At 44.7% G+C, this 21,193-nt stretch overlaps 1 long non-coding RNA gene across 2 annotated transcripts in view; it reads right to left on the reverse strand.

Annotated features, from left to right (window-relative positions):
- Positions 1-274: 274 nt before the first annotated feature.
- LOC132024753 (uncharacterized) overlaps positions 275-21,193 on the reverse strand; it is a 51,883-nt gene continuing 30,964 nt past the window's right edge. The window contains exons 2-6 of one of the 2 annotated variants that reach the window (XR_009406298.1): positions 18,553-18,691; positions 12,730-12,913; positions 9,382-9,427; positions 4,496-4,618; positions 275-354 (exon numbers count right to left, since the gene is read on the reverse strand). This is a non-coding gene — a long non-coding RNA (uncharacterized LOC132024753). The remainder of the gene's footprint in view (positions 355-4,495; positions 4,619-9,381; positions 9,428-12,729; positions 12,914-18,552; positions 18,692-21,193) is intronic. The other variant, XR_009406297.1, reaches the window with a different exon arrangement.

The following is a 21,193-nucleotide window of genomic DNA, read 5'->3' on the forward strand; positions in this document are numbered from 1 at the left end:
CCCAAGAAGGCAAGCTTGTTCCCAAGGACTCGCTCAGTAGTTTGAAGGAGTAATTGAAACTCGTAGTTGACCCCAACCCTGCAGAGTTGGCACCAGGAGGAACACAAGCATTTTATAAATGCTCTTCCAGGAGGGGAGGTGAGCTCACTTCCTGAGGGAATTACTGCAGGGGGTGTCTGCCGGGCCGGCCAGGCCTGACTTTCAAACATCTGAAACGGCCCACGGTGTAATCAGGCATGAATATTGATTCAAATAAATTATGCATGTTTATACACTCGTTTATTATTTTATTCACACGCTCACCCCGCGTTGTTAGCCTGAGCAACTGCCATGGGGCTAGCCAGCTCTTGGATGCTGTGAAAAAAAAAAAAAAACCAGTTACTTTGAAATATTTGGTGGCCAAAGGGAAATCCAAGTCATTAGTGAAAATTATAACTGAAATGACAGCAGATTTCTATCATCTGGAAGGGCCTTGGCAAGTCCAAGTCAACAGGGTCAGACATTGCCCTATTCCTTGGGCTTTCATGAGACCATAGAAGAGCGAATATGGACGGCTCCAGAGCATTCAAGCAATTATCATTTTAACAAATAGGGCTCTTTTCTAATATTCACATTCCTTTCGCATGGCCTCATGAAAACACAAACATTCACTCCATCCTCAAAAAATGCAGGCGCTCTGGGAGGAAAGAGCTACCCGCTCAGCCCCACAGCCAAGCTGGAGGAATCAGAGATTGCTATCAGGTCCTCAGTGGTGAAGTTGCTTGTTTTTGACTCTGCTGATAAACCAGACCATACCTCTAGGGGCCTTGTCCCGCCCTGCTCCTGGGACCCTCCAGGAGAGAAGCCTTCTCATCCCCCAGAGGCCCCTGGAGGCCCTGGCCCAGAAGCTCTGGCTTGCAAGCTGGGTGACAGGAGCAGGGAGTCGGTAGATAGGCCCGTCTGCTTGCAGGTGGGGAGTCAGCTCCGGAGGCAGAGCCAAGGCCCGGTCAGCTCTGCGTGTCTACCTGAGGCCCTAGGGTCCAGCAGAGACCCTCCACACAAGAGGCGGAACTCTGCGGCCAGGGTCCTGTCCTACGGAGCCGCCCCCAAGAAGCTGCCTTTAAAGCGATTCCCAGGAGCCCTGTGTTTTGAGGACTAAAAGCTGATACTGCTCCTTCCACCTCCATCTGATTTCTGCTGTCCATTGTCATTCAGTTACCAGCCCCAAAGGGAAATAGAATAAAGAATTCAGATTTCCTCAATCAAAGGATAAAAGAAACCTTATGTACTTACTGAAAGGTCCCTGAAATTAACCTCAGTATACTATTTTTTTCCTCTTGATAATTGTCTCAGAAACTAGTCACGCCCTAGAAACTTGCAGTATGGGTCATGAATATTTAAATCAATACGTGAATTCACCTCTGTATTTTTTAGGGGTTATTTTCAAATTTCATTGTCTGAGAAAAGTGAAACCAAAGTACATGAGACCCAAGAACAACAAACTCATCTCTGAGAGAGAGGGGGGTTTTCACTTTCTATATTATGTGTTTCTACAATTTTTAAAAAACAATGAGGTGAATTCCTTATGTAATATGAAAAAAATTGTTTAAAGAAATGAAAAAGCAGCAATACATAAAATTTGAAATACTTGGACACTTGGGGAAAAGAAACAGTATCCTGAAGTTAGGAGGGAGAGAGGAAAGTTTAAAAATTGTGTGACTATAATTCCCAAGTCCAATTCTCAATAGCTTTTCAATGAAAAGGTCGATCGCTCTGGTGTCATAGTGGATCTAATCTCAGAGGTAGAATCCTAAGAGCCCAAGGCGGTGAGCCAGCTTTAAATAACGGCCTTGAGGCAGCACATGGACTCAGCTGTGGTTTCCAGACACTAAATATTAATGGAACAAGCGTCTGGACATCTCCGGACACCAGTGGAAAGGAAATTTTCTAATGGAAAATTCTAGGTGCTAATGGAAGAGAAAATTGTAACTCTGAACCAAATTAAGAAAAAAGATCAACATCGGGCTGTTACATCAACGGTGTGTGTCTCTCTGATCACAGAAAACAGTGCAGCCAACAGGCCTTTGAAACCAAATGTCCAAGTCAGGGATTTGCATGAAATTAAACCCCAAAATTCATTTGCAAGCTATGTGTTACCTAGTGTTTTCTCCATAGTGGTACCTCTTAGCAAGATATTTTTCTCAAGCTTTTCTCACAAGGAGATCCTGCAGATTCGTTACACAGTGCAAGTTTCCTTACAGAACATGCTATACAGAATGGGAAATACTTATTCATTAACTTCTTGACTTGGAAATAATTGTTCAAAGAGTGACGAAATGGAGTGGGTCTGGAGCAATGTCCCTCTATTGCTTGACTCCTGTGTAACCTCCTTCCCCTGGAGCCAGACCCTCACAGGAGTGTGCCCCTGCGGAGGAGGGGCTGCTGTCCACGTCCACGCACACACACCACACAGAAACACCACACACACACATATACACACACCACACACAGCACATACACCGCACATACACATACCACACACACTACACATACACACCACACACATGCACACACACTATACACACCACACACATATATACTACACACGGCACACACCACACATACACACCACACACATGCATTACACATACACACCCCACACACCGCTCTACATACACACACTACACATACACGTGCTACATACACCACACATGCACCATACATACATACCACACATACACACCATACACATACACTACACATGTTACACATTCACACCACACACACACACACAGCACACACTTGCTATGCACATACACACCACACACACATACCAGACACACAGACACCACACATACACATCACACACATACCACACACACATATACACACTATACACAGCACATGTACATACACACCACACACATATATACTACTCACTTCACACACCACACATACATACCACACACACTACACAGACCATATACATACCATACATACCACGTGTACACCTACCCACATACCACATGTACACATATACCACAGACCCCACACATACACACACACTACACGCACCACACATACACACCACACATCTACACACACACACCTGGAAGCCCTGATTGTGCAGGTAGCAACCCTGTGCCAGTCAATGGTCGGTATCTGAAAAGCAAACACGGACTCAGCTAGTGCTGGGCCTAATTTAGGAGACCTTTGTGCCACTGGGTAGCCAAGTGTAACAACATCCTGTGTGACTTCCAGGAGCACAATAGACTGGGCCTCTCTCAGCCGGGAGGGGAAAGGCTGGGGGAAGACATTGTCAGTCACTAATTTTACCAAAACAAAGTGGACTACATTCCACATTCTAGAAAGTGTGAGTGGCACTAATTGTATGAGTGTGTGAAAGGAGCAGTAAAGCCCAATAAGAAACGAGCATTCTTCTTGAGCATTTTTAAAGCAAAATAAATAAACACTTTTGCAGAGAAGAAGCAAGCTGTGATTTGCCATCTTTCTGGGAACCCCCCACATTTCCATCATTAAGGGAAGAGTCAAAAGATGTAAGTACTATGAGCTCTTAAATACAGTGAGATTGATCTCCAACATACAACGTCCAGCAGGAAAAAAAAATTCAAGTGACAAAACCACGTGCAGAGCATCATGCCCCTTCTATGGAAAGAGAGCTTTACCCCATGGCCACACCTATGTGTGCGAATGCACAGGAAAGGGATTTGAGGGACCCACTCCACACTGTTAACAATGGTTATCTCCGAAAAAGGAAATGGAATCCCAGTGAGGAGAAGTCAGTGGTGAAAGGCTTTTCCCAGTTTTCTCCATGTATTCCTAATTCATCTGAATCCCTGAGAAAGAAAAATGCACTCTGGTATTATTTGCATAAAGAGGCAACAAAAGGCAACCAAAAACAGAGGAGGGGAATAAGAAATTAATAAGAATTACAACTTTTTAAAAAAATACCACACCTCAGTTGGCAGGATACCCTGCTGTTTTTGTTTGTTTGTTTGCTTACTTGTTTGTGTAAGCTGAAGACACTTTCAAGGTATGGAAAGCAAAGGGACTTCCAAGACACCAAGAGCTTCATCTCAAGTCTCTTGTAGGTCCCTAACCCCTAAGCTGATTGGAGGAGCCCCAGGGCCTGATGGCAGCAGAAGTCAGAGCGTGCAGAGAGGGTTGGGGTCAGGTTCCACCTGCTGGGTGGTCTGGGCCTTTCCTTTCCCCCTCCAAGCCCAGATCTCCCAGTCTGTAGAATGGAGTTAAAAATAGTGTTTACCTCACTGGTTGAAAAGAGTGACAGAGATAAGAACCTGTGATACATGCTAGCACTTAATGGGGCACTGAGGATATAACATGTCGTTCTAGAAATTCTGGCTATTGTTACTAAAGAAGCACCACAAGTGTTTCCTACCGGAATGCATAATATCACCCCAAATCCAGAGTGAACGAGAAGATTCCACTCAAACCCTCCACCATTCTCAAGGGTTACTAAGCATTTTCCACGCACCAAACACTGGGGATACAGCACTCCAGGAGTCCTCGCTCCAGGGAATGAGCGTCAATGACAGCAAAGAGGAAATGTACTGGATGCCTCAGGAGCACATGGCTGTTGCTGGCAGAGAATTCAGGCCTGTTCCGGAAAGAGAGGAATCAGGACAGGCTGCTTGGAAGAAGCAACAGCAAAGAGTGAAAAAGGCAAATAGAATGAGAACCTGTCCCAGACGGAACTCAGGAGCAAGTGACACGGCAGGTAGCCAGTAACACAAGTAGTTCAGGGGGAGCAGGAGATGGGAATGTAGGGGAGAAGCTCAGGAGGTAAGCAGAGATGAAAGCTCATGCATGCCTCACAAAAGTTCCTCCCTGTCCCGTCATATACCCCATAACAGGTTCTCCCTGCTGGGCTGAACGTAGCAGGCTCATTGCTCCCTCAATGAAACAACTACAGGTTGGCAGAGGGGACTTTGACAGAAACAAAAGGACAGGACAAGGTTAGGAGACACTGGGGAAAGCAAATGCTCACAAAGAAGAAGAAACATCATCAAGTGACTGCGTGTCTCAGGAGTGAGCCACAGACAGATGAAGATACCTAAAACCTAAATGATATGAGGTACCCGCCATACTCTCCCTTTGCAGACACTCGTAGGTCAAGATTCCCCCAGCCCAATCTCAGGGAGTTTCCAATGCAGTGTCCTCAGCTGGGTCAACACAATAGGAAAGTGCCAAGGTGACACGTGGAGGGGGAAGTGTTCCAGCCCCTTCCAGCAGAGGACTTGTGGCTCCCAGGAGAAAGTCAACAGACTTACACTTTGAGTTTGACCTGATGAACATGGAAGAGAGTGAATTCTTGGAACTAGACTGAAGCCCAGTAAAATAAAGAGACTGATTTTATCCCAAATTCTCCAGGAATCAAGAATAAGGCAATCAATATTTCTACCTTACCATTTGCTTCCTTTTCAACTAGGTTGGGAAAATAGTGCTTGCTCTCTGGTTTTTCTTTCTATCACAAAGATGGATCCAGGGGAATGTTATGGATTCAGCTTAAAAGCAATAGTGAGTTCAGGAATCCCAGAGTCCAAGGCTCACACGGGCCCCACTCTCTCCAAAGACCTAGGAACCATGTGTTCAATCATGGGCCCGCTCCCAAGCCACCCACAAGATCAGACGGAGGTGAGAATGAGCTAGGCCAATGGGCACCCTCACTCTCGCAAACTTTACTTGAGAAAAGAGAGGACCCAAGCTGAATGCAGAAAGAGGAAACACATGAAATACAGGAGAAGCCACCAGAGGCCATGAGCACACTGAAGTTATAAAGAAGCCACGTATTGAGGAAGAAAACAACATGAGTAGAATGGAGAAGGGCCAGCCGGGGGGAGGGGGTTTGGGAGAAGGGGGTGGGATTATGGACATTGGGGAGGGTATGTGATTTGGTGAGGGCTGGGAAGTGTGTAAACCTGGTGATTCACAGACCTGTACCCCTGGGGATAAAAATATATGTTTATAAAAATAAAAAATTTAAAAAAAAAAAAAATAAAGAAAGAAAAGAGGAGCAAGGAGACACCAGTAGAAGTAGGAGAGGTTGAGAGAGAGAGAGGCCAAGCCCAGGAGAAGGTAGGACATTCCTGAGAAGATGCCGGCACTCTCAGGAGCAATGCTACATGAGGGAAGGAGCCCCAGGTATACCCCAGATCCCCTATGTTACCTCTAGAGAGCCTGGCTCCTTTGCTGACATGGGGGGCTCAACACCCCTCATCTACCTGAGCCAGCCTAAGAGCACCTTGGACCTGGGGTCCAAAGAACCACCTTGTGAACTTTGATTCCATTTTCTGCTGGATTCTAAAACGAAAAATCAGACCAGAGGAGCCAGGAATGGCTTATGAAGAATCATTTGTGGCAGATTAAGCACATCTGCTTTTCTAAAAATGGTGTGGAAATGCAGAGTTTCTGCTGGAATAGGTTTTTAGAAGAGTTGACGTTTTCCTCCTTTGCACCAATATGAAAGCCCTTCTTAAAAATGCAGACTTTAAGGGGCGCCTGGGTGGCTCAGTGGATTAAGCCGCTGCCTTCGGCTTGGGTCATGATCTCAGTGTCCTGGGATCGAGCCCCACATCGGGCCGTCTGCTCAGCAGGGAGCCTGCTTGCCCCTCTGTCTCTGCCTGCCTCTCTGCCTACTTGTGATCTCTCTCTCTGTCAAATAAAATAAATAAAATATTTTTTAAAAAAAGAAAAAGAAAAAGAAAAAAAATGCAGACTTTAAAATTAAACACATTCTAAAAGGTAGTGAATAAATAAATGACTTTCTTCAACAAAAATATATGATATGTTGGCTTTCCTAAGTTCTCCCTGGCTTATTTCTATGACTTTTATTAGGGAGAGAACACACCAAATACATACCAGAGAGCCACAATTTTATTAATAATTTGCTAAAGATTCTCTTCTTCCTCTTCCTCCTCCAATACCTTTTTTTTTTTTTTTTTTTAAACTGGTAAGCAGCTTTTTGTGGCACCTGAGTGGCTCAGTCTGTTGAGCATCTGCCTTTAGCTCAGGTCATGATCTTGGGGTCTGGGATCAAGCCCCACATAGGGCTACCTGCTCGGTGGGAGTCTGCTTCTCCCTCTCTCTCTAACTGCCATTTCACCTGCCTCTTTCTCTGCCAAATAAATAAATAAAATCTTAAAAAAAAAAAAAAAACAAAACAAAACAAGAACTGCTTTTATCAGCAGTTTATTTCCCAAAGCCAAAAAGGTTCTCTATTAACTTTCAACTACCACCCATCTCCAGAATTCTCCACTCCCCTAAGCAAGGAGAGGCTATAAGTCACTTTATTGTTTTTGATGGGCCCAGTCCTATCTGCTTCCTCCATGGGCACCCCGATGTGAAACCCAGCAACAAATCTGGTTTTTGCATCAGTGCCTGCTGTAACTCTTCAGGGAAACTGGGTTAGGGTGGGAGGGGGCGTGTTAGAGCTCAGGTCTTATTAGAAGCTGAACCACGAATAAGACCTAGGAAGTAAGTATCAAAGCTACCAAAGGACTCTCTTTTCTGTCTCAAGCTTGGATCTTCACTGGTCTTACCCTTCTTCATTCTGCTTTTTTTTTTTTTAAGATTTTATTTATTTATTTGACAGAGAGAGCAAAAGAGCACAAGCAGTGGGAGCAGCAGAGGGAGAGGGAGGAGCAGACTCCCCGCTGAGCAGGGATCCCAGTATGGGACTTGATCCCAGGACCCTGGGGTCATGACCTGAGCCGAAGGCAGCCTCTTAATCGTCTGGGCCATGCAGGCACCCCCTTCTTCATGCTTCTAAATCAGATCCAGGATTTCGACTGCTAACCAAGGGCCCAGGCCCAGAGCCATGAGATGAGCCAATAAACATGATCAGATTCCTGGTTCAAAAGCTTGAAGTCATCAATTAGACATTTACTATTGTCCCATCTGCTTCAGAGAATGCAATTTCTGGGGCAGTATTGGGGTATATGATGATATTGTCAAACCAGACATCAAACTCATCCTTGAGGAAGTCATGGGAGTATTTACATTTTTAGCCATCAGGATCTTTCTTGCTTGGACTCCAGTTGAAATCAATCCTTGTCCACATAGTGCTGTTCTCTTCCTATCAGACGGTGGGGGGGGGGGGATGCTAGCACTGCTCTAAATCACCACACCCACAGCGGCAGCACTGGGGTCTTCAACACAAGGGTCTGGGACTGCAACCACCATCTTGGATCCAAGAATTTTTTATTTCTGTCACAGTGTTTTTGATCTCTGACTTGTTTTTGTTGTTGTTATTGTTTCTAAGGATTTCCATCTCTCTGCTTCCTCTGTTCTTACATGCTGTCTACTTCATTCATTAGAGCCCTCAGAATAATTGTTTTAAGTTCCCAGCTGGAGAATTCCAATATCCCTGCCACGTCTGGTACTGATGCTTGCGCCATTTCTTCAATTTGTTTTTTTTTTTAACCTTTTCGTATGCCTTATAATTTATTCCTGATAGCCGGATGTGAGGTACTGGGTACAAGGGACTGCTATAAATAGGCCTTTAGTAAGTCGGTAGTGAGATATGGGGTGAGGACTGGACTGTACATGGAGATGCCCCTGGACTCTGAACTTCACGTGTTGCTCATTTTTTTTTCTTCTTAAGTAAGACAGGGTGGCTCAAGTGGGCTGGAGTTGGGTATTTCCTTTCCCAGGTTAGGCTCTGGTAAAGTAGTCTGTCCTGACAGCAGGCCTTGTTTAGAAGAGCTAAGGGCCCTGGCGCATTTCAAAATGGTTCCTTCTCTCCTCCCCTGCTAGATAAGGGAATTCCCCGCCACCCCCACCCCGGATATTTCATGTTTACTGTGAGGACATAGTCAAGCTCACATGGGTAGATCTCACAAACGTGTGAAGGGTCTCCCTGGGGAGTTTTGAACTCAGACTTGTCTACACTGAGCTTCCCACCATGTATCAGTCATGTTTGCTGTTCTCCCATGTGGCACTGGTTCTTACACAGCTTCTGCTAGGCTCTGTGCCTATGAGCCGTGACCTCTTCTGTTCACCTGGGGCAGTGGTTCACCCTGTGTCCTCACTTCTCTTCCTGTAGTTCCCCTTGCTAGTGCTCTCTTTCTTCTTTCTTTCTTTCTTTTTTTTTTAATGTCACCTTCTTTTTTATTTGTTTGTTTGTCAGAGAGAGAGAGAGTGCACAATCAGGGAGAGCAACAGACAGAGGGAGAAGCAGGCTCCCCTTTAGCAAGGAGCCTGATGCAGGACTCAATCCCAGGACCCTGAAATCAAGACAGACACTTAACTGACCGAGGCACCCAGGCATCCCATTGTGCTCTCTTTCTGACAAATAAAATCTTTGGGGGAAAAAAGAAAAAGAAGAGTTGTTGATTTTTTTCCATGTGTTCACGTTCTTACCTGCTGTGAGGACAGAGTGGTGGTCCCAAGCTCCTTACCTGCCGAACTGGAAAACAGAAAGTCCCAAGAAGTTTTTAAAACCCCTTTGTCTCCACCATGATACCACGAAACAAGACAGTGAGCATTGTGGCCACTATCCACATTTTAGGTTATCCCTTTTTCTTTAAAATTTAATTATTTGAAACATAATTGGGGAAGTTGCAGTGAATGGGGAAAGCTTGACTTTCAAAATTATAGTAGCATCACCGGAAATATATCCATTACACCTAACATTTTATATTATCTTAGAGTAAACTCTAGAACTACACTCCAAAAATGAGAAATACCCTCTGGTCCATGATCTGGCCTAAATTGAAATACCTAACAGAAGTCAGGGAGGAGAAAGGCCATGGACGAAAAAAAAAAACAAAACCTGCTCGACTGTTTGGTGTCCAGGGGCCTTTCACGGAAAGTAGGGGTCAGGTTGTCTGAGTCTCCTGGTTACACATGGACGTGTCCCCACGTGCTCTGTCAGAGTGGCACAGAGCTCATGCTGACAGAGGGAACGCCTGCAAGGACATGTTTGGGAAATGGAGGCAAGACCCAGGTAAATGTTATCTTCTGAGTGGAATTGGTGCTGGGAGAAGGAGACCAGCGATTTGAGAAGATCGTTTCTTTTGGTGATTTTGTTCGTCGTCTGTGGCAGATACTGCATATTATTTCAAACATCACCTCCAACACTGTCTGGTATACACTCTTGATCTGGAGAGGCCAAAAGAGGGAGATCCGTCCTTCCCAGACTCCCTTAAGAAGCACTTGCTCTCCAGTTGGAACGGATTATTGTCTGCATTCTTCTGGGCGTAAGCAAGCGTTCTAGATTATACCATACAGATGCATCCATGAGAGGCTTGGAAAGCAGCAAAGAGCGATGGAAGCGGCACGGAGTGAGGGACATGGGATCTGCAGCAAGCACGGAGATATGGAGGTGTCTGTTCTCCTAGAGGCCAAGGGCTTCTCTGTGGTCCCAGCAACGTGGTCTGGTTAGCTGGCAGTGGGGGCTGTGAGGTTTCTGCTAAAAAGTCTCCTTGTGGGATTGGTGCTTCTTCTGGTTGCTTGTTCCTATATAGTACCCAAGCTTAGCTCCCTGGTCTTCCTGGAAATTCTGCCCTAACTCTCCTGAAACTAGCTGAGTGGGTTCTGTTGTTCGCCATTAAGTAAATCTGACCTCTTCATGGTTACATGCAATGAGCCGCAGGTAGATGGCTACACAATCCGTTCATATTTTTCTCTCTTCTCCAGTGCTTCCAAATGACCAGCTAAGACTCCAGGGTCCCAAGGACGACTCTGATGGTCCAGCTAAGGAACCTGAACCAAATTTTTTAAATACACTAGATAGGCCAGTCTGAAAAGTTCAGAATTTCCTCACAAACTCTACCCTAAAAACACTTCTGATATCTCTATGTTCAAAGGAGCTCATCTTAAAGAAATTAAATATATCTTATGTTTTAATACAGGAGGCCCACTTCAAATGGCCTCAAAATAGCTAAAATTCTTTTAAGAAAAAAATTTGAATGGAAAATGTTGTGTAGTCCAATTCATTAGTGAAGAGTTTGAGTTGTTTGGTTTTTTTTCTGTCATTTCTTTTACATCTCTCCGTTCAGACCTTTTTTTTATTTTTTTTAATTAGGTTTTAACATAAGTTTTCCATGTTTCTTAACTAGTCCCCTTAAAAAAAAAAAAAAAAAAGGTAATTTTTAAGCAATTGCTTTTGTTCCAAGAACCAGGTCTAGATCTGGTTTCCCTGTCAGGGAAGCCTACCCTTATTTTAAATCTGAAGGTTGACTTATACACAAAACCCATTGACTAATTCACACATGAAAACCATGACTGAGAAACTCTGGACACAACGAGCATACAATAATTACTCAGTCAATAAGAAATAATGATGGAAGAAGGTGAAAGAAAGTTGGTTAACCAAAACTAGATCTCTTTTATTTTGAGACTGAGTATAGAAAAATGTCAGGAGGATGGGGATAGAGTAGGTCTCGAGCACTATAACAGGAATCTGATGTCCATGAAAAAGATGTCCCCATTCTTAATCAAGGACAATTCCTCTCGTGCAGGTACTAAGGCCAGGAACCTGGGAATTATATTCTTTACCCTTGTCCCTCTCTTCTCAGAGATGATCCATTACCAGACTTCTCCATTCCAACTCCAACATGTTTCTTAAATTCATCCACATCTTTCCAAGCCTCCTGGCAACATCTGAGTCCAGCTGGACATCATCTCTGGCCCAGTCTCTGCAGTAGCCTCCTGACTGGCCTGCCTGCCTGCTTCCATGCCTGGCCTCTGACAAGCTATTCTCTGTGTAGTAGCCAGAGCCAACGTTTCAACGGGGCAGCAGGCTGAGCCACATTGACACGCCATGCCAGGGGCCTGCCCACCTTGCCGGGCTCATCTCACATACCCTCCACCACGCTCCATTATGTCTCCCTTCCAATTCCTTACAGGCCAACCTCCTGTTTTTCTCAGAGCCCACACAAGAGAACATCTTATCTGCTGGAATGTCCTTCACTGACTCTTCATGAGATTTACTCAGCTCTGAGCTAACTGCCACTTTCAAGCCAGGCTCTCTCCCACTCCCTCCCCATACCCACAAGCCTACATGGTACATCCCATCCCCAGCCTTTCCTACTCTCCCGGCACTGGTTCTTTCCGTGCAGACTGTCTCAAAGTTTGTAATTATGTATTTTCTCCTATCTTCTCTGGTTTATGTCACTTCCCCACTAGACTTAAAGCTTCTCAAAGCTTGAGCTCTTCCCTATTTTGTTCACCATTGTGTTCCTAGAACCTAACACTATGCCTGGCACATAGCAGGTTCTTGTGTATATCCATTTTCATTTCTAGACAGATCAGAAAGTTGCAACAAAGGGGGAATTAAACCAACAAAACTCCGGTTGAAAACAAATCCCTCCAGTACCTCTATAAACTGGGGGAAGGAAATAACAATGAATTACATATAAAGCTCACTGTGGTTGTTTCCACCTTCCACTCTGCAAAAATATAAAGTTTCTTGGGGTGCCTGGGTGGCTCAGTGGGTTAAGTGTCTGCCTTTGGCTCAGGTCACGATCTCAGGGTCCTGAGATCAAGACTTTCATTGGGCTCTTCACTCAGGGCAAGTCTGCTTCTCCCTCTCCCTCTCACTTTCACTGTCTCTCAAGTAAATAAATAAAATCTTTAAAAATATATATAGATATAGATAAAGGTTCTTGCAATAACCACTTTGTAAAGCAGTTTGCATTATCTACTAATGTTACAGATAAGCATACCCAGCAATCCACACTTACTGTATAACCAATAAAAACATACGCAAGAATGTTGAGAGTAGGGGCGCCTGGGTGGCTCAGCGGGTTAAGCCTCGGCCTTCGGCTCGGGTTGTGGTCCTGGGATCGAGGCCCGCATCGGGCTCTCTGCTCAGCGGGGAGCCTGTTTCTCCCTCTTTCTCTGCCTGCCTCTCTATGTGTGATCTCTGTGTCAAATAAATAAATAAAATCTGAAAAAAAAAAAAAAGAATGTTGAAAGCAGCATTATTCATAACAGTCCTAAACCGGAAACCACCCAGTGCCCACCGACAGTAGGCTAGATACATAAATTATGTTTTAGAGCTTGTGTGATATAACACAACTACAACTACGGGCAATAACACAGATGAGTTTCATAAACATAATGGCGAGGCAGGGAAAAAAATCCATTGCCCAAGCTACAGTGTGTATGACTCCATTCATATAGAACTCAAAACAAACAAACAAAAAAACAGACAAAATTAAACTACAGTGTTTAAGGATACATGCTTAAAGGTATCCCTAAACATGAAATCACAAATCCTAAGAAAGAGCAAAATAGAGATCATCATAAAATCTGGATCTTAGTTACCTTTGGGGAGCTGTTGGGGCATGAGGAGGTATCTGCATGGTTGATAATCAAGTTCTATTTCTTGACCAAGGTGATAGCTACATACATGTTTACTTTAGGGTTAATACCAAAGTATTTTTTTTAAAAACTAAAGATGAGTAAGTATCACTTATTGAAAATACCAATTCTTGAGCCCAAGTCCCAGAGAGTCTGATTCAATGGGTATAAGTCAGGCCCACGAAGCTACATTTTTAACAAAGAACTCAAGAGATTCTAATGCAGGTAGTCCTCAGGCCAGGCTTGGGGGAATAAAGACTGACAACCTCATAGCTGGGAAGCATTTTAAGGGACAGTTAGAAAGCTTCCCCAGATTCCCAACTTATTGCCTTGGCATGATGAGCTGGGGGCTTCAGAACTTCAAGAGCTCCTTTGATCCAGGCATGGAGCCCATGGGTAGGGGATGGAGATACAAAGACCACTTGCAATCCAGCAACAGTTTAAGTAAACTTGGAAACAAAGCGAGGGAGAAGCTCATAATGGTACTGCAGGGTCTCTAAGGTCACAGCTGTGTGTCTCACGAGGGAAATGACCATTCTAAACTACATGGATCACTCTCTTAGCTTTTAAAATAGCGGCTATCTGATTATCATTGGGATCATTTTGCTTATTTATCATGGGCCAGGGGCCATTATCTTGCAATGTGTGATAGAAAAAATCAGGCCTAGTCTCTGTGGTGCCATGAAATCCCTAAGTGCTCATGTACAGTGCAAGTGTGCCCTGCACAAAAAGACTGGCTTTCTAGGGAGACACACTCACAAAATGCAGGAGCACGGAATGAGCAGACCCACTGTTCCCTTGCCTTTCTAACAGAGAAGTTTGCAGAGTTTTCTCTCTGGGCAGCAGCTCCTGGGCCCCAGGCTCCTTCCCCACTCGACCCCGCCCTAATCCACAGGGCTCTGTACCTGCCTGACTGGTAAACAAGAAGCCACGGTACCTGGAAACTAGGCTGAAGTCACCACTGAAAACCACTCAGCCAAAACTAGCCAAATATACCCATTCATCAGAACAACTTGCCTCTTAAAGTTAGGTCCTAATCCCTTACTAATGCTGCCTGCCAAAGAAGCCTGTGCTGGGTTGGGTTGGGTTGGGTTGGGTTGGATAGGGTTGTGTTTCAGTTCCTTGGACACTTGTGATACTTAATGTGAGGGGTCTTCCCTTTCTCTCTTTTTAGCCTACTCCTCAACCCCTCTTAGGTTCTATGATTTTTTGAGAAACTACACTTAGGATTCCTCCAATGTTGACTGAAACCAGACATGTTTGGGACACATCTGGAATCCCTATCTTTCCTTTCCTGGCCCAAGCTGGCAGCTTTCCCCAAAAACCCCCTATTCGGATGATCCCACCTACCACCTGACCTCCACCCACCACTGATCCCCAGGTCCCAGAGCTCTGTTGTTGCCCCGATGGGTTCCCACCAGCTGGAGGAGCGCCTTCTGTGTTTCAACCTCCCCTCCCAGCTCTGAGCCCGTTCGCAAAGGGAGGCTGCTGGAAAGAGTTTGTTCCTAAGCTGGAGCATTAAAATCATGGTGGGCTTTGAGGAAAATGATCAGGGGGCATTCGGCTGCCATGACTTTATTGAGTTTGGAAAGTCTGTGGAGGAAAAAGTATTATACATATGCAGGCATAACCTCTTAACATATTTTCCAAGGATCTCAAGTGAAAAAATTTAATACACAAAATGGGAAGAACTGCAGCTTTGTGGGTGGTATCATGGAAAAAGCTTTGGGCCAGGAGGAGAGAGAAAAGGATTCTCTTCTCATTTCTGCCAATAAATAGTTTGGGGCCTTACGCAAATTGCTTCGTCTTCAATTCCCTTATTTCTACAAGGAAGTATTTGGATTTACCAGCAACTTCTTCTAGCTCAGAGATTCTGTAAGTTTATGGGTCCACATTATTCGTGTTATATTACGTTTAAGGATATGTGAGCAAAACCCTGACCTCAAGACTTAACTGTGCTACCCGTGTTTTTCCTCTCCATCCTGGGTAACGCTACATTTCCAGCAGTACCTGCTGGCCAAAGGCCCACCTGCTCATCACACGTGTGTATCATCTGTGCCCTTGATAATTCACTAACTTCTCTCCCGCCTCATCCTTGGATTGCAGAAAGAATAAACAATAGAGTATAACCAAACAGGAACAAATAACCAGCATTGGGACAATGTAAATAAGTCTGGAAAATCCCAACCAGAGACTGAGACATTCAAGTCCTATAAAGTTTTGTTATAGTTCTGTCTCAAATTTGGCCCCAAACTTCCTGGAAGCCAAGGAGAAAAAGGCAGCCTACAGATACACAATTAGCACCTTGGAACAGAGAGTTCACAAACACATGAACCAATGCTTTCAGGGGTGTGTGGCTTCCCTACACCCCATTTCCAAAAGACACCTCTGGGGCTTTTCGTATGGGAACCAAAATCAACAGAGCAGATCCTGCACTCAGCAGCCAGTGCTCAATGAAATCAGTGGGAGAAAGCATCTGGTTTGTTTTTGTACCATTTCTCACAAAACTTGCAGCAGTCTGGCTGTCTGAAGCTACGAAGTCAGCTGGCAATCAGTGCTACACAGGAAGTGAAAGCGGTGTCAGGGGTACAATGCGTGATGGGGTTGGCCAGAACTGTTCCCATAAAATAGTGAGGGAAGGCCTTTCTTATCTGGTGGCACCTGAGCAGACGTCTGGAGGAAATAAGGGAGCAAGTCTTCTGGATCCCTGAAAAAAGCATTGCACACACAGAGAGAGCAACAAGTGCAAAGGCCCTGAGGTAGAGCACACTTGGTGTGTTGAAGGAAAAGGCAGGAGGGCAATGTGACTGGAGTCATGTAAGTGCTAGGGCCAGTGACCGGGAGCTGGGATCAGAGAGGAATCATGTCAGGGACAGCATGGAGAGCAGACTGTGTGGGGCCACCAAGAGCTTTGGCTTTCACTGTAGATGAAATGGGAAGACATTGGAGGCTTTCAAGCACAGTGGGACTGATGTATGTAGCCGGAAATAAGTGTTGCAGCTTCTTCCTCCTTCTGAAACACCCAGAAGCCACAAATAGATCTGGGACCTCCTCCTCTGCCATTGATGGGGTCTTCTCCACTCAACCTGAAGATTCAAGGTATGCATAACCCCGAGAGTGAGCATCTCCTTAATTCTGCCTTACCTTAGTTCAGAACTTTCCAAATGACCTTTGCTCCTTGTGTCCTGAACATTCTTCAGACAGATCCTCAGAGAAGTGATCAGTGGGCTCTAAGCACCCACCCCTGCCTGCTTCAGAAAGTGTATTCTGTTTCTTTTCTTTCTTTCTTTTTAAGATTTTATTTTTAAGTCATCTCCACACCCAACATGGGGCTCAAACTCCCAACCCCGAGACCAAGGGTCGCACATTCTACCAACTGAGCCAGCCTGGCATCCCCAGAGCTTCTGTTTCCTGTCAGTCAGTTACCGCTTGCAGAATATCTGCCTGGGAAAAAGGGCTAGAGGATCATCACTGTACTGCCCTTGATTATTCGTGGCCACCGTAGGTGGGTGTGGGAAGGTGGGTGGAGGAAACCAGCAGGAGAAGGCAAAACTATACTCCGAAACTGTTGCAACTGTGTGCAACAACCAGGCATAAATTCTGTTTGTTTTAAAGGAATCATGATATGGAACAATTAAAACCTGTGAAATGATTGGAAGATGCCAGGATGTGGCCACTCTGAGGTGGTCCTTGGTGGGTGCTATTCAGTCTGGATAGAAAAAAGGCTGGAAGGGAGAGAAGAAAAGAGGTGCTTTGTCTTGTGGACACCCCAAAGCTTTCTGGACTTAATAATAATAAAAAGCAAAATTTGGTGAGTCCAAAGGAAGCGTGTTGAATTGGATGGTTGTCTCTCACAGACACAGTCTCACATACACAAACAGGGTATGGAGAAAGCATCTCTGGGAGTGTCTACAGGCTACCGTAACCGATACCACAAACCAAGTGGGTTGAAATGAGCAAGATGTGTTCTCCCCTCTTCGGGAAGCCAGAGGTCTGAAATCAAGGTATCAGTAGGGCAATGCTCCCCCTCAAAGACTCATGGGGAGAATCCTTCCTTGCCTCTTCCAGCTTCCAGTAGATCTGGACATTCCTCACTCTGTGGTCCCATTTTTGGCCTCTGGCTTCACAGCGCCTCCTCCTTCTCCCTAGATGTCTCTTATTAGGATCACTTGTTGGACGTGAGGCCCACCCAGGGACTTGAGACTTATTGGACTTGAGACACCCAGGATGATTCCCTCTGGAGAACCTTCACTTAATTGTATCTACAAAGACTCTTTACAAACAAGGTCACATTCCCGAATATGACAGATCTTTTGGGGAGCCACAATTGAACTCCCGGAATGGTCACTTCTAGAGCCAGCTGGAACCCACAATCAATGGTGGATGTTATGGCCTCCACCACCAGGGAGAAGCAGGGATGCAGCCAGAGGGGACTGCCAAGACAAAGTGAAATGTCCAGTACAGAGTAATTGCACACAGTAAGAATTCAACTCCGCGCTTGTAGGAAGCAGGGGAGATCAGGGTTGCAGCCATTCAGAAACAGCAAGGAGCCAGGAGCTGGAAAGCAAAGAGTTAGGTGAAGGCTCATGTAGTCATGGGAGACAGTTAAGGAGGAAGCTGGCACTGGGGACACGGTGGCTGGGTGTGGCACAGCAGTCTGGGACCCTGGCTGCACTTTAGAATCACCTGGGAACTTCTGTTTTGGGGTTTTTTTCTTTTTAACGATTTTATTTATTTATTTGAGAGAAAGAGAGACAGCATGGGGGTGGGGGTAGGAGGGGTAGAGGCGGGTGGAGAAACAGACTCCCCACTGAGCAGGGAGACCCATGTGGGCTTCCATGTGGGGCTCCACCCCAGGACCCTGGGATCATGGCCTGAGCCAAAGGCTGATGCTTAACTGACTGAGCCGCCCAGGCGCTCCACCTGGGAACTTCTTTAAAAAATATTAAAAGCCAGGCCCCTCCCTCAGAGGTTCTGATTTAATGGGGTTGGATTGGTGCCAAGGCATTGAGTTTTGTTTTGTTTTTTTTTTTTTTAAATAGGTCCCCGGGGGATCCTGGTGTGCAGCTCAGATGAAGGAATACGAGTAGCCAAAAGAGCAGTGGGGGAAGCGGCCCAAGACCCAGGTTCTCCTCCAGGGTCTGAGATTCTCATGGGACAAGCAAATCCACCTCTTCCTGGGGATGGGCCATGGCTCAGAGATAATGCTGAGGTTTTTCTTACTGTTTTTCAAGCACTCCCTTCACACGATCATCTCAGCCTGGCTCCTGCCGCCAGGCTAGCTTCGAGACCCGCTTGTGAAGACACACTGCTCCGATTTTGCTTTACATCTCCTTCAGCACAAATGCAGTGGTTGTGTTTCCTTAAAAAAAAAAAAAAAAAAAAAAAGCATAGTCACCCTTTGTCACCAAACACCACCACTACAGTCTTAGTGACTGTATTCTCTATGCTGTACTATTCATCTCCATGACTTATCTTGTAAATAAAGTAAGTTTGTGCCTCTTAATGCAGAAAGCCATTTCAATAACTCATAATTTAACTTCCTCATTTATAGGTGAGAAAATCTGTGTCCTGGAAATGTCCCAAATTGCACCCAAAGTCGCAGAAGAAGTTAACGGGGTCAGCACCGAGAGACAGCCCGCTCTCAGCTTCTGGTTCAGCGTTCTTCTGATGCAGCCCAGTAACTTACGAGCTTTGTTTGTTTTCTGTCTCTGTTATACTTGCATTCTTAAGAGGGCTTAGCATGATCTTTAAACCTGGGTATTTCACTGTGGAATCTCAGAACATTTAAAACTCATGACCCTGAGATCAAGACCTGAGCTGAGATCAAGAGTCAGAGTCGGACACTGACCCCACGGGGCCCCAACGTCCCAGAGGATGAACACTGAGCCATGTATGGAATTGTTGAATCGTTGTGTTGTATACCTGAAACTAATATAACACTGTATGTTAATTATACTTCAATAAAAATAAGTAAAAGAATTGTGTTAGACCCTTAAAATAATAGATAGGTTGGTTGGTAATTAGATAGGTAGTAGATAGATAAAATGGCTTTCTACTTATGCCATAATCCAAATCCATGGAAGTGAGCTAAAAATCAGAAACTATTATTCGTTCTTAGTGAGGACCAGCATTGAGCTGGGTGTTTAGTGAAATGTGTTTTCTCAATAAAATTTTACAAGATATGAGACAGGTGATTCCTCCACTCTCTCTGTCCCTTCTACAGCTCAGAACACTGAGGTTTCTTGGCTTACATGATTTTCCCCATAGTCACACAACTTGAAAGAGGTGGAAGCTGGGATTGCCTACCTGGATTTATTTGACTCCACGATTCATTAAAACATGATTTTCTATACTTGCAATTTTGTTCTTGAGTTTTCATCACTAATTGGAGACTAGCACCATCCACGAAAAACAGTGGGTGCTCAGTACATGGTTTTAGGGTAAGCAAATGTTGACTATAATTCATTGTCAAATTTGTTCACCACAAATCCACAGCACCAGAACAGTACCTAGCACACAATAGGTGCTCAATAAATATTTGTTATTGTATATTACTCCCTGAACACAGCGGTCCAAAACATTGTTATAGCTAAGAGGACCAACAATGGCTCAAATGTTTGGCCTAAAAGGATACTGAGAAATGGAATAAAGCAAAAGCAGCATATTCCTAACCTAGAACAAGCTGTGTGTTATTCACCATGCTATGTGGCTGTCCCACCAAGACTTCTTCTACCTCCACCCTATGTACCTACAAAGAGAAGTGAAGGAGCTGGAGAAAATTCAGAGTTAGGAGTGCCTTTGTAGGGGTGCCTGGGTGGCCTAAGGTCATGATCAGGGTCCTGGGATGGAACCCCTCTTTGGGCTCCCTGCTCAGTGGGGAGTCTACTTCTCTCCCTCCCCCCAGCTTGGGCTCTCTCTCACTAGCTCTGTCTCGGTCTCTGTCTCTCTCTCTCAAATAAATAAAAATTTTTAAAAAATAATGAAGAAGAAGTAGTCCTTTTGTGAATGGACAATCTTAAAACTATGGACTCTTCAGTCTCCAGTGCTCTCTTCTCAGCCAATCAACAGAGTTGCTGCTTTCTCAATCGGTGGTCTGTCTCCAGTCCGAAAGCTACAGATCATCTCCAAGGCCATGTTTGTATCCAAACATTCCAAAAATCTAAGCTGAAAAAGGCACTTGTGTTTGACACGACACTTAAACTGATTCAAAGATATGCTGAATTAGATCACCACAATCTAATTTTAGGACATGTCAAATGCCCTTCAAAGAAATCCTGTACACACTAGCAGTCTTCCTGGTCCCCACTGAGCCATCCTCTACTCCAGGCAAGGAATTTATATAGATGATAAATAGCTAACAAGCTTGATAGAGACTGATTTATTTTATTTATGTATGTAATACATTACATGCATATTTTCTTATGTATACATTACATGTATATACACAATTGACCTTGAACAACAGGTGGTTAGGGTTACTCACTGCCTGCTCAGTCAAAACTTAACTATTGATAGCCTGCTGACCAAAAACCTTACTGACAACATAAACAGTTGATTAACACATATTTTACATATTATATGTAATATATAGCATATTCTTACAATAAAGTAAGCTAGAGAAAAGAAAATATTATTAGGAAAATCAGAAGGAAGAGAAAATACAATACTGTATTTATCAGGACTGTATTTTTTTTTTTAAGATTTTATTTATTTATTTGACAGACAGAGATCACAAGCAGTCAGAGAGGCAGGCAGAGAGAGAGGAGGAAGCAGGCTCCCTGCTGAGCAGAGAGCCCGATGTGGGGCTTGATCCCAGGACTCTGAGATCATGACCTGAGCCGAAGGCAGCGGCTTAACCCCC

This window comes from Mustela nigripes, chromosome 9, assembly GCF_022355385.1.
Source record: "Mustela nigripes isolate SB6536 chromosome 9, MUSNIG.SB6536, whole genome shotgun sequence".
In the NCBI taxonomy this organism is placed as follows: domain Eukaryota; kingdom Metazoa; phylum Chordata; class Mammalia; order Carnivora; family Mustelidae; genus Mustela; species Mustela nigripes.